Source organism: Mauremys mutica, chromosome 2 (genome assembly GCF_020497125.1).
Source record: "Mauremys mutica isolate MM-2020 ecotype Southern chromosome 2, ASM2049712v1, whole genome shotgun sequence".
NCBI lineage: Eukaryota > Metazoa > Chordata > Testudines > Geoemydidae > Mauremys > Mauremys mutica.
This window is the reverse complement of record NC_059073.1, coordinates 89766972-89778647: the sequence shown is the minus strand read 5'-3', so window position 1 is coordinate 89778647 and position 11676 is coordinate 89766972.

The following is an 11676-nucleotide window of genomic DNA, read 5'->3' as shown; positions in this document are numbered from 1 at the left end:
ATATTATTAATACCAATATGATAAAATTGCAGTAAATCGTATTAGGTATGGCATATAAGGTGTCAGTGAAATGTTATGATTTGCAAGCATGATAATCTTGTTTATATATTTGTATCACCTTTGTATTGTGAGTTATAGATATGTATAATATATCTGTATTTCAAAACTTGTGCTGTGTTGCTGGGTGACACCTCCAGACAGATTGGCATCAACACTGCCTAGCCTGTTTGATGCCCCAGGAAGGGTCATCAGCTGTACAATGAACCTATTGTACAGGGAATACACCATATGAGTCAGCAAGATATGTAGGGACATGCCTATGAACAGAACTCTAAGGCTTTTCCATGCCCTGTGCTGTCAAGCTTGTGTTTGGGACAAAGGAATTACAAGCCACATGGCAACGGATATAAAAAGGAATCTGCATCTTCTCCATTTTGTCTTCATTCCTGCTTCTTACCTCTGGAGTAGCTTTTGTACAAATGAAGCAATGAACAAAGGACTGAATGACCCATCCAAGCTTTGGATTTGTTCCAGAGGGACTTTCAAGCCTGTGAACTCACCAATACTGCTAAGAACCTGATATATGGACTTCGAAGTCTCTGTATGTATCTGACTGTTTTACCATTTAACAATTCTTATTCTTTCTTTATAATAAACCTTTAGTTTTAAATATTAAAGGATTGTCTGGCAGCATGGTATTTTGGGTACCATCCAAACTAATATTGACCTGGTAACGTGGCTGACACTTTGGGGTCAGAAGAACATGTTGTATATGTGGGCAGAGTTTTTAAATAACTTCTCACCGTACCAGACCTATGTGCTGATTTGGAGCCAGAGAACTGAAATGCAATAAAGGGGGCTTTTTTCTTTTTTCAGCTTCTTGATAACCAGTGTGAGGGATCTGAAGCACAGTTTGTGACTGGTTGGTGAGTTTAACGTCAGTGTTAGCCACCAGTTTTGGGAATATCTGCTCTCTTTTTTGCAGCCTGCCCTGACCATAGCATTTTCAATTACGGCTGCTCCAGGCATACCAAGTCACATCTTGCTTGCAATACTCCCACTAATATATCTCAGAATGATGTTCACTTTTTTTTTTGCAACAGTATTACATTGTTGACTCATTTAGTTTGTGATCCATTATAACCCCCAGATCTTTTTCTGCAGTACTCCTTCCTAGGCAGTCATTTCCTATTTTGTATTTGTGCAATTGATTAGTCCTTCCTACATGTAATACTTTATATTTGTCCTTACTGAATTTTATCTAATTTATTTCAGGCCATTTCTCATATGTCTACAGGTAATTTCTCTCAGTCTAGCTGAGGTCTGAAATAGTTATGGACTTCAGTGCTGGGACCAGTACTGTTCAACATATTCATAAATGATCTGGAAAAAGGAGTAAACAGTGAGGTGGCAAAATTAGCAGATGATACAAAACAACTCAAGATAGTTAAGTCCAAAGCAGACTGCAAAGAGTTACAAAGGGATCTCACAAAACTGGGTGACAGGGCAACAAAATGCCAGATGAAATTCAGTGTTGATAAATGCAAAGCATTGCACATTGGAGAACATAATCCTAAATATAAAATGATGGGATCTAAATTAGTTGTTATCATTCAAGAAAATGATCTTTGAGCCATTGTGGACAGTTCTCTGAAAACATCCACTCAATGTGCAGCAGCAGTCAAAAAAGCTAACAATATTGGGAATCATTAGGAAAGGGATAGTTAATAAGACAAAAAATATCATATTGCCTCTATATAAATCCATGGAATGCCCACATATGTAAAACTCATGCAGATGTGGTCACTCCATCTCAAAAAAGATGTTTTGGAATTGGAAAAGGTACAGACAAGGGCAACAAAAATTATTAGCAGTATAGAACAGCTTCCATATGAAGAAAGATTAATAAGACTGGGACTTTTCAGGTTGGAAAAGAGATGACTAAGGAGAGATATAATAGAGGTATATAAAATCATGACTGGTGTTGAGAAAGTAAATAAGGAAGTAGGGTGACCAGACAGCAAGTGTGAAAAATCGGGACAGAGGGTGGGGGTGGAGGTGGGGTGATAGGAGCCTATATAAGAAAAAGCCCCAAATATCTGGACTGTACCTATAAAATCAGGAAATCTGGTCACCCTATAAGGAAGTGTTATTTACTCCTTCTCATAACACAAGGACTGGGGTCACCAAATGAAATTAATAGGTAGCAGGTTTAAAACGAACAGAAGGAAGTATTTCTTCACACAACACCCAGTCAACCTGTGAAACTATTTGCAAGAGGGTGTTGTGAAGGCGAAGACTATAACAGAGTTCAAAAAAAAAAGAACTAGATAAGTTAATAGAGGATAGGTCCATCAATGGCTATTAGCCAGAATGGGCAATGATGGTGTCCCTTATCTCTGTTTGCCAGAAGCTGGTAATGGGTGACTGGTAAACACTTGATGATTACCTGTTCTGTTCATTCCCTCTGAAGCACCTAGCATTGGCCACTGTCAGAAGACAGGATACTGGGTTAGATGAACCATTGGTCTGACGCAATATGGCTGTTCTTATGAGATGTGTTTGATAATGTAATGCTTGGGGTTGGGTTAAAGCTGGTGAGAATAACTGACGCCCTTGTTTCACGATAAATGTAAGAAACAAGCTCTTTTATGGAATACATTTTTGAAACAACAGTTTTCTGTTCCACAAACAGGAAAAGTTAGATACAAACATAAAATACTCTTGCTGGAAGGTTGTAATGGAACACGGCTTTACTTCTTACAATTCAGAATGATATCACACAGGCACTTAAAACACAGAGAGAGAGAGAGAGAGAGAGAGAGAGAGAGAGCAGGATGCTTCATCTCTATTTATTCTAGGCCAGTGGTGGGCAAACTGAGGCCGATGGTGCCAAACCTCAACACCAATGGAAACGGGAATGGAGGGTGGGACATAACCCCAAAATGGGGCCTGGAAACCTGTCAAAAATGCATGGTGATGAATACTATCTAGGTATATACTACTTACTGTCCAATTTCTCACAACAGTGCATGAATAGAAACAGGTGCTTGATACTAACAGGACGGGGAGATTGTTAGGTTTGCAGTGGCGGACACATGCTTATACTGTAAATATTTATCTTGAATATATTTATCTATACCCAATAACTGCAGTTTTCCTTTAAGGTGCTATGAATACTCACATACAGCTATCCTTTCAGTGCCACTGGCACAAGAACAAATAAACGTATCTCAAATCCCATAAGACATCAAGGCCATCCCACATGATCATAGTGTGAAGTCACCCTTTCTATAAAGATATGAAGCAGGAACTCTTTGTTACTCATGTTACAACACAAATAGAAAATTGGAGATTCTTATTCAAATATTGGAGGAAGGCCCAAACATTATGTTGGATCATCCCCGGGCCTTTTTTTGGTCCATGACAATGTTGATCAAGTGGTCAGGAGAGCAAGCTACAGGACTGTCTCCTGATCTTTTAGATCAGTGGCAGATAGCATCACATACACAGCCCTAAATTATTCTGCACACGGTGGGGCAAATAGGAGCAGGGGCGGCTCTAGCAATTGCGCCGCCCCAAGCAGGGCGGCGTGCCGCGGGGGGCGCTCTAGCGGTCGCCGGTCCCGCGGCTCTGGTGGAGCTCCTGCAGACGTGCCTGCGGAGGGTTCAGTGGTCCCGCGGCTCAGGTGGAGCTCCTGCAGACGTGCCTGCGGATGCTCCATCCGAGCCGCGGGACCAAAGCGGACCCCCCGCAGGCACGCCTGCGGCAGGTCTACCGGAGCCGCGGACGACCAGACCCTCCGCAGGCATGCCTGCGGGAGGTCCACCGGAGCCGCCTGCCGCCCTCCCACCAGCATGCCGCCCCAAGCGTGCGCTTGGCGCGCTGGGGTCTAGAGCCGGCCCTGAATAGGAGAGACTTCCTTTCACTGTCATATTCCAACTTGTGTCACAATTGCTTTAATGGAAGGGCAGTAATTGGTTGATTCTTAAAATGCAAAGTATGAAGAAGGAATGGGAAGGCAGGGGTCTAGCACAGCACTGGTAAACAGAGTATTTCCACTTCATTTTTGGCAGTTAGATGTTTAGTAGCAGCTACATATACTGACATACCTTGATGGAAAAAAGGTCTAAATAGTACAGATTTTAATCTCATATGTTACCATGATGCAGTGATAAAAATCCTAACCAACCCCAGATGAAGATTAGAGCTGGGCAAAATTTTTGGCCAAATCTTTTTTCATTGAAAAATGCAGATTAAGCAACATCATAATGTTTCACAAATTCATGTCAGTTTTGCCTAATTGTTTTAGTCTATTAAAAAGGCCTTAAAAACCTGAAAAAATAAAAATAGTTTTGACATTTTTGAAATGGAATGTTTTGATGTTTAAAAATTTCTTTTATTAAAAGAAAATTCAAAAACATTTAAAAACAAAAATATTTTGTTCAAACATTTTTGCTATTTTTTTCAGAATTGCCAATAAACTGAAAAATCTGTTATTCACCCAGCTCATTTAAAATAAAATCCTAGTTATCTTAGAGGAATAGTACTCAAAAATACATACATCCAGAGATGTAGTGAGAATGACTTAATATTTGTGGAGTGTTTTGATGATGAAGAGTGTTGAGTAAGTGCTCAGTATTTTGAATAAGCTACTACTACACCTCTACCCCACTATAATGTCACCCGATATAACACGGGTTCACATATAGTGAGGTAGCAGCGGGGCTCCCGCGGCGCTTTAAAGGGTCTGGGGCTCCAGCTGCTGCGGGGAGCCCAGGGCCCTTTAAATCACCGCTGGAGCCCTGCCGCTGCTACCCCAGGGCTGCGGCAGTGTGGCTCGCCGGCAATTTAAAGGGTCTGGGGCTCCCCACGGCCGGAGCCCCGGGCTCTTTAAATCACTGCTGCAGCCCTGCCACCGCTACCCCAATATAACGGCATTTCACCTATAATGCGGTAGGGATTTTTGGCTCCCCATGACTGTGTTATATTGGGGTAGAGGTGTAGTAGTTTCAAATATAGTTAAGTCTCTCTTTTTTGAAGGATTCTTAAAAATCTTCTTCATCCTCAGGCCCTGTCTTTTTTCTCATATGTGGAAAGCTAGACTGAACACTTTTTGGAGTCCAAGGTCTCTCCTTGCTCATCTAAAAGAATCACTGCAGAGTGATGCAAGATGTTCCATCACCCACAAAGGCTGATCATATTTCCTGCTCATTGCTACCAGGGCCTGCTGGCATTGGAATTGTTCCAAAGTCTCTCACTTGGCTGTGCAATGCTCAGACCACAGCAAGCTTTGCCAAATCTATTGAAATATTGTCATGTGTAACATGACTGGATGCCTTCTTGGTACTGATGATGATTTGTGCAAACAAAATGAAAGACATAATTGTACCAAAGAGTCCTTTTCCTATTCACTCCCTCTTGATGGTATGTGAGCAGTGTGAGGGGTGGGGATGATGGGAACAAATTGGGGTTTAATTGTTTGTTTTTAATGAAAAACCAAAGCCCTAAAAATGTTTTAGAAAAATCCTACTTGTCATTTCTTTACTTACTCTTAAACTATGTCTGGATCTTGAAGTGAAAAATAGAGGTCCCTTTAAGAAAAATCTCCAAAAGGAAAAGGAGGAACAACTTTTAACTTTGACTCATTGGGAACCTAGGAGTTCCTCATTACCAATATGTAGTTTTCTGGGGGAGAGGAGAGAAATTAATTGAGAGAAGAGCTGAAATATTCAGGGGAAATCAGCATCTTACAGTCTGAGACCTAAGACAGGGCCCAGATGCAGGAGTGGGTCACTGAGCAGCAAGTGGTACAGAGCACCATTGTTTGCTGCTGGCTTATGATTTATAGAGGAAATGCACCATGGAACAAGAGAGTCCCCTTCATCATCTCATAGGTTGTCATGATGTGACTTGAGAGACCATGGGTGAGGTCGAGTGAGGTGTGAGCGGACATCAGCTGGTAGTTTCATGACTAACTCAGCTAGAGAGCAAACTTTTGGTTGATCCAGGTCCAATGTAGTCTCAATCAACCCGTGTATATATTCTCATGAATGAAGATTGAAGAAATTTACCTTAAACCAGATCCTGCTTGAATATGTTTTAGGGAAGCTGCATCCACTGCCAACTCAAATCCTTTCTGTCCTTCTGATGTCCAACATTTAAGGCAGGACCTGTGGCCCCTTTAGCTGTCTACAAAGGTTGAACAGGTTTCTGGGGTTTTACTTTTTATTTAAAACTACTTTATCATGACACAGACTGAGAGTCCAATCTTGGTCTATTGTTCTTTACATTCTCAAAAATATCACAGAACCATGGTCTGATATTCTGTCTGGCTTCCCAAGCACAGGCATGGCCCGTCTTCTGCCTATACAAAATGCAGGCCCTAATGTCATAACCTTGCCTATTGATAAGACCATGTGACTCACCTATTTTCATCTCCTCCTCAGGTCTCCATCCACAACAAATGTAAGTTCTTTTCACCACATTCAAAGCTCTACATTGTTCTGCCCGTTTCTACTTAGTAGAGCTTTGGTTTGCCACCGTCACTGCTTAACAATGTTTCTACTTCCAACTATCTCAACCAATAAGACTGAAAAGAATACAATTTTGGGAAAATAGCACTATAAGACAAACAGACTTCTCAAAATTCCAAAGCAGAATCATTATTTTGAAACAGAGTCACTTTTATTCCAGAACAGAGTGCTCACACGGGGAGTTGTACTGGTATAGCTATATTAGCATAATTATTCCACAATAGCTACAGTAGCCTATATCTCCATGTAGAAAATCCCTATATTTAAGGGAGAGTTCTCTGCAGCTTACTAATGGGTGGAACACTTTCCTTAATTGGTAACACCCAGAGTTGTGGCAACAAAACAGCCTCCCCAAATATCTTTGTGTTCCTGCTACACAGTGATGTTACCTTTGCAGTGGTTTCCATCACTTTCAGACTCTTTCCTTTCACAGACAGGAGAAAAATATTTCTATGTCTGAGGTTTATTCTATTTAAGATGTATAACGGCAGTAGCTAGCTAAGCAGCCACACTTTGTCTAATTAGTTAGTGCTCAGCTAATGGACTTGTCTAGGGTTTGTCTACTTCTAAAGATTTTTTCCTATGGCTTTAAACTAGCATTGTATATCAGCCTATGTAACCTGACATAAGATGGTGTGTTTTTCCCAAAAAAGTACAGCTTGCAGGTTAATTAGCATTCAAGGAAATACAAGAAGTAAAATATGCAGCTACTTTGTTTCTCTTCCTAACTTTTTCTCTCTTTTGTTTAAAAAAAGTTGACTCTGTGGCAAATAGAATGAAAGTTACTTCCATTTTTACATGACTAACACTTCTCCAGAGATGTTACGTTCATGTTGTCAACACCATTGTTAGACCTGTTTCTACAGCTGGTTTGATGCAATCATTTCATAGGATGTATGACATGTAATTAAATGGGGTCCTATGGGAATTTGAAGTAGGTGGGTTTTTTTGTTTTGTTTCTCGCTGTTATATTTGAACAGTAAAGGAAGTGCACTTTATATCTTGTTCTTATCTTTCATGAAAACATTGATTTTTCCAGGAGCACTACTTTAACAGCAATTCATACCGTTGCAAAGCACTGTGCCACCATCTAATCTAAAACAACTCAGAGCAAGCAGACACATCAGTGATGCAAAGTCCATGAAAGAGGCAATGCAGGAAGCACAGGTGTCACTACAACCCTTAATCCCACCACCTGCACTGACTTTATATTTTATTTTAAAAGGTTTATCAAGTTGAGAGGGGATAAATTTAGAGGTTAAAGATGTAAACCCTGTTGTTTTCTCAAATTATGCCATTTGTGTCAGGTGCTGTTTTGTAGAAAAGAAAAGATCATTGCATTTGGAAGTACTTAGTTTTTTGGAAGCAAAATGATAATAGTGAAGGATGGGTAAGGCTCTTTGGAACTAAATTGTCTGAATGTAAAATCAATCATCATCATACATGCCATTTTGTCTTCCTTTTCTATATTACTGCTTTTTTAGGGTAGGAAGGGAAAATCCTTCCATAATACTTTTGATTGAAGCACTGCCTGGTGTTCACTTGTGCGGGAGGATGAAGAGGCATGAAAGTTAAATGTGCTTCATGCAGTCATTTTTTCCCCTTGATTGCTTTAGTACCAACAGCAGATGTCCAATGAAGGGACACAAATATTTCCCTATAGGAAGTCATTCCACTGACAATAATGGGAGCTTATTTAAATAGTATGGCTCTGAGTAAGCAAGGAGGTGTTACACAGGAGAAGACAAGAACTGAAATGTGCTCAGTATTTGCATGCAGTGAAAATTTTTAACAAGTTATAAATAACAAAACTAGTAGGAATTCAGCTGTTCCATTGATTTATCAAAGCCATTTGGAACGATAACTTGCAATTTGTTGTGGTCATGAATGCTATTAACTCTCCTGCTGCATTCACTATGGTACTAACAATACTAAAAAAACCTCTATTATTTAATAATTGGTTTTATAATAACTGTTCAATTATTTTATTAAGTATAAATTAAGAGTTATGATAAATACAAATATATGCCCTAAAACTCATAATGCTAGTATAGATTCCTCTCAGTCTGAAATAACTACTCCAGTGAAACAAGAGTGATTACTAAATAAAATACCAAACACTAATAAAATACAAAATAAAAGCCAGGAAGGCTTTGCAGATGTGCAAATCATTAAGTATTACTTTGCTTTTCAAACTTGGGGCTAATCCCACAGCCATTTATTGGCAGAACTCCCATTGAAGTCAATGGGAATTCTGTGCACAGGAAGGCTACAGAGTGGTAGGTCTTTTGATTTCCTCTTGATAAGCAAGTATAATTCACATCAGCATTAATGAGGGTTACATATGTGTCAGAACCAGCATAAAGAAAATCTATTAAGATACATTCCGCCTTTGCAAAGGAGAATCAAAGGGCCAAATTCTGCCATCATTTACAGGTCTCAGAGAGATGAACCTCAGTGGCAACTGAAACAATTCTGTTTTCTTCTTAATGGTATGTTCAGCAGAGTTGAGGGTTATTGTGGAAAATTATTGCCTTGTGTTCAAAACCTGACCAGCTATTGTCTGAAGCCATAAGCTAAGGGTATGTTATTTCCAGAGAGTGGCAGGGACTATACCCAAGAAGCAATATGTTGTCACCATTAACTCCAGTCTATATATAAACTATATATTGTATTACAGAAAAAGAGACACTAAAAGAATGCTACTCAAATTTCAAAATCATGCTACCTATAAGTCAAGAAACATCTGAATTAAGGTTGTGGGGTTAAAAGTCACTTCCCTGACCCCAGAACTATCTTCCTGACAAATTTTAAGGTTCTGCTGCAAGTCATGGAGATATTATAGCTCTTCAGAATATAGCTGGAAGGATTTTTAACATGGAAAGTGTTAGGCAACCTGTGTTCCTGGGTCATAATCAGATCCCAGATAATGTAAGCTAAAAATCTTCATTTCAAAATAGAAGCAGATCTGAACTAGAAGTTCTCTGATCTGAACACCTCAAGAAAAGTCAAATCTGGACCAGAACTTAGCTGCTTCTACTTTTCTCCTTGTTTAGATAAGTTTCCTTAAAGCAGTGGTCCCCAACCTTTTTGGCTGGTGGGCGCCAGCCGAAGGACCACTGCGGCGGTATTCGGCGGCATTTCGGCGGTGATGCCTCTCGATGACGTTGCTTGCCATCGACAATTCGGGAGCGACGCCTCTCGATGACGTCACTTGTCAACGGCAAGCAGCATCATCGAGAGGCGTCGCCGCCGAAATTCAGGAGCGACTCCTCTCGATGACGTCACTTGTTGGCAGCAAGCGGCGTCAGCAAGAGGCGTCCCTGCCGAAATGCCGCTGAAATTCGGCGGCATTTTGGCATTCGGCGGCATTTCAGCAGGTGCTCTCCCAGGGGCCAGGACGTGGGCGCATTAACATGCCCCCGCAGGCGCTATGGCGCCCACGGGCACCGTGTTGGGGACCACTGCCTTAAAGGCTTTAAAAATGGACACAATATGTGAGGTGAAGAAACTATAAAGAAATTGAGAAGGGAAATCAGACAACTTTCCCTTTTTCATGCTTGCATGTGTAGTTTTCCCCAGTGGGATAAGACCTTGTCTACACTAGGATTTTTCAGACTCATAATTTGTAGAGAATGCAGCTTTGCTCACTGTAGGTCTAATGTAGACATGACTCCGGCATTTTATCACTGTATTGTCTAACCCTGCAGGCCTGAACCTGTCTGAGTCTTGTCTGCTTTAGCCTTTCTTCTCAATTCTTGCCTCTCTGCATTTACAAACAGGTTATGTCCTTCAAAGTGAGGGGCCCAATGTTTTAAAATGCTTGCTGTAGTAGCATGATTAAGCATATACTATGTGGGTATCAAAAGGAAACATCTAATTTGTTTAAATCTGGTCGGATCTGAGTTCAGATTCTGCTTGTGAATCTATTAGCAATTTAGCAAGAAATACCTGTAAATTATCTATATTATGTATATGGATATTTTTTATTTTATGTTTTTATCAGATGGGATTTGGGAATAGTTGGGGAAAGGGATTGAAATTTTATAGATTAATAGTTTTTTATTAACCCAACTTGTGTATCATATGACACCATGTCAGTTACTATTTAAAATACTGATAAGATAGGAGGTGAATAAGTATTATTTTAGGTCACAAGCTTGTCATAGTCAATATAATGGCTGCAATTGAGCTTTGTAATAAAAAGCTATTTCTCTGCAGGTTGAAAGAGTAACCAAGGAACCCATACCTTATGTCATAGTATAAGATTATTTTTGCCCACTGGAAATTACTTTCTTCAAACCAAATGCAAGACTTTTCTCTGAAAGCTTACATAAGTTGTATTTTAACCTTTACAAATGCCTTTTTGACCTAAATGTTCTTACGCTTTTTTATTCTGTTTCTGGTCACATCGCCATGAGACCTTCTAAGCTAACAGCAGAGCTCCAGCGATATTAGTAATATCCATCTCAGATAAATGTAAGTGAATACATCTCTCACATTCATTGAACAATTTAGTTTTTACAAAGAAAGAGAACTTTTTCTGGGCAGCTCTTGATGCCCTTGAGAGTAATTTGTCTCATTTTTCTTAATTCTTTTCAGTGATTTCATTTCTTTTGACAAAGCCGGTGTGGGGGTGGGGAAAGATGGAGAAACTAGAGAAAAGTGAGGACTGAAGAGAAAGAAATAAAGCAGGGGAAGAGAATCACAGAAACCCAAGGGCAAGTGTGCGCGACACAGGAACTAGTTGGGACAGAAACAGAATCAAAGAGGGATGAATGACAGAGTGGGAAATCAAACAAAGGCCTAAAATACAGAAAGGTTGGGGGGACATGAAACAGATGTGACTGACACAGAACAATGCAATTTAGAAGCTACTGTAACTAAAAGAATTTATGAAATAATTCCTCCCTTTGCCCCCCTCTTTAACATTTAATAGATCTTTTGAACTCATAGCATTTGAAAACATTATCAGAGAACATCCTGCCAGACATTATATACATTATATGATTGCTGCTCTCTGATATTTCTCTTTATGAATTCTCTAAGTTCTTTAGGTGAGAGAAATAGGCAAATACCCCAGTGGCATTCTCTTGGCTCCACTAGTTTGGACTTGCCCAAGGGAAGGCTATTATGCAGC